We start from the raw sequence: 3,099 nt of genomic DNA, 5'->3' as shown, positions 1-3,099 counted from the left end.
CTGCTTCTCAGGGCATGAGACCTGGCACCATAAACCCTTTCAAACACCTGGGTGTGGTGCATTCAAAGGTCTGGCATCAAGCACAGTCAGCCCTGTGAGAATGGTGTAGACTGCACCCCCAGAATCATAGAGTAAACCAGTGGAGAATGTGATTCTATTCTGGAAGTCTCCCTAAGATTACTATTGTTGTAGTTGAAATATGAAGCATACCCATATTGAGGGCTTGGGGACTTTAGTAGATCGTTAACTGGTGGTCTGACCCAGCTGAATTGACCAAGGTGGGGCTGGGTGTGGGGAGGCCTGCCTGAGGATTACTGTGAGCAACATAAGCGGCAGAACAGAAGCTGTGGGTAAGCTGTTAGGGATGCTGTTTGGAGAAGATGTTGGAGCTGTTGGAAGCTGCTGGTTCTCTTGGGCTGTTGTGCTTGTCATGCTGGCTGTCTGTATGAACTTGGCTGATCTTATCCCTAGAGGAGCTCAGGACTTCAGGGCCTGTTTCTGAGAATAGCTGCAGTTCCTTTTGAGGAGCTCTGGTCCTCATCTTGAGCATCGCTTCCTGGCTCCAGAGGGGAAGATGGTGCATGACTCATCCTCATGGAGAAGTTTGCCACATTGGCTTTCTTGATGGGAACTTGGCTTTCCTCATCACTGGAGGAGCTCAGGGCCTCATTGTTATTGAGGATGGCTGTGGCACTTTTAGGGGGAGCCATGATGTTTGCCTTGCGCACTGCTTTCTGGCTCCAGTTCAGTTCCTTTACCCTGCCAGCACAGACCCTTCATCCCGCCAGCATAGACTTCCTAACTTCCACCATTGACTTTGGGCTCTTCCAGCACAGATCCATGAAGTGGGCCTGCATGAGACTTTGTCTTGGGCTCTAGGCCTCCAGTTGGACTTCTGGGAGGCATTGTTATGCGCTCTAGGTCTTCAGCTGGATTCATGCAGGATATGAGGATCTGGGTCCTCAGCTGGATTCTCTGGTCTTTAGTGTGGACAGATTTCCAGCACTCCTTGTATATGATTCTTTGAATGATTCATTATAAAATAATATTATAAAATGTATCCTGTGCTATATTGTTTCCCGTTGCAAGAGCTCCAAATCTTGACAGGGCCCAGTGCAACCACGTTCAGAGGTGGGGCTTAGAGAAGCAACTGGATCATGAGGCTGCGATGCTGAATGGCCTCTAAGATGTGGGACCCAGTTGGAGGAAGTAGGCTGCTGAGGTGTGCTCTTTTGTGGGGAGGAGGGTACTCAGAATTGAACTCAGGACCTTGTACCTGCCAGGCAGGCATGGTTCAGTTTATCTGCCCGAAAGTCATCTATTGACACTCTACCATTCTTTTCTTTTTCTTTTTCTGTCTTTAGTACAAGGTCTACAGGGTCTCGCTACACAGATCAGACTTGTAGTAATCTTTCCTGTTTTTCATCCCCCCCCCAAGTGCTAGAATTACAGGGGTTTGCGCCACGACGCCCAGTCTCAATTGCCATGTCAGGGTGCCCCGGGGGTGGGCCCGGCACGGCAGGTCAGGGATCAAACCCCTGGCCCCTGCGTGTTTTAATCTGCTCAGCTATCTTTCTGGCCCTTTCTAACATTTTCTAATGTGACTGGATTTGGAGATGGACACAGGGATTTCTTTGTTTTTTGGTGCTAGGAGTTGAACCCAAGGGCTCACACATGCGAGGCCAGCAGATTACCACTGGCCACACCCCAGTCCAATAATTATGTCCAAGTGAAGTTGTAAGGTCCCCTGGTGTCCCCATAATGGGATTGGTGCCCTTTTAAAGACAGGAAGAGACACCTGTGTTCTCTCTCCGCCGTGGGAGAATGTAGGAGATGACCATCCACAAGCCAGAAGAGCAGGCTCACCTGGAAGCCAATCTGAGACACCTTGATCTTGAACTTCCAGCCTCCAGAAATAAGTCACCGAGTTCAGTCCAGCTTCTTTTATTCATTGGAACTATGCCTCTCATCTTCAAACCAGCTTGAGGACAGCATATTTCCCTGGGGCGGGCAGCCACCTGCAGCCCCTGGGGAAGGCCAGCTGCTGCACCTGTGTTTATTTTTGCAATGAATATTGTATAGGCTCCAGCATCTCCTCCTCATCCCTGAAGGTTTTCCAGTCCGGTTTTCTTCTAGGCAATAATAGACAGGGGGATAAATGTCAGCTCTGTCTAGGAGAGGACTTAGTGCGGTAGGTGAACCCATCAGACCGCTAAAGCTACGCTGCCACCTAGCGGATCTCACCGCAACAAGCCGGTAGGACCTTTGCTAACAACCATGATGCAAATTCTCTAGCAAACAAACCCTAAGAGGCAAAGCTAATGGTGTACGTCGGCGATGACCTGAGGTACGCGGTTTATGTACATGATCTCAGTTTGCTGAGGGACAGCCACAGGCAGGGGAAGCGACATATTTTCCATATGACAAAAAGGATTCCAGGAATTTAAGCATCTGTTTTATTAAAAGAACAACATTATGAATGAATAAATCAAGAACGAGGGCTTCACTTATATCATTGTTTCTGAGGTTACTGACTCTTTGTGCTGGATTTACATAAATTCAAAGACGTGAACAGGACTCCTGGGGTCTGTGAATTGGTAGATAGAATGGCTAACATTTATCCAATACTCGCTCTGGGTTATTCTGAGGGCTGCTACATCTTTACTTATTTAAGCCGCATAGCAATATGGGAAGTTGGGCACCCACTACTTTCTTCACTTGACATGTGGCAGGGGAGGGAAGATACAGAAAGTTAAGTATTTTGCCCAAAGTTATCCAACTGATATGTGCTGGGATTTCAACATGGGCAGCTGGACCTGAGAGCCAGTGATCTTAGCCACTGGGTTACATACCACATCCCAGGTACAAAGGGCTACCTAAGGCCTGTCCCTGTGTCCCAGTAAAGAACTCAGGCCTTGTCTCCCATGCTGTCACCAACAGATACTCCCAAGATAGTGGTGCACTAGATCATTCTTTCTTGTGACTTAATGCAAATTGGTGCTTCAACAAGCTGGGCTGTAGGTCAGACTGTAAGACCAGGAACTCCATCTTCATCTCAGGCTCAGCTGTTAGTGTGCTCAGTGGATACAGGAGCAGGGT

The sequence above is a fragment of the Octodon degus genome, unplaced genomic scaffold (genome assembly GCF_000260255.1).
Source record: "Octodon degus isolate 3935 unplaced genomic scaffold, OctDeg1.0 scaffold00018, whole genome shotgun sequence".
Taxonomy (NCBI): Eukaryota; Metazoa; Chordata; class Mammalia; order Rodentia; family Octodontidae; genus Octodon; species Octodon degus.
This window is presented reverse-complemented; position numbering follows the sequence as displayed.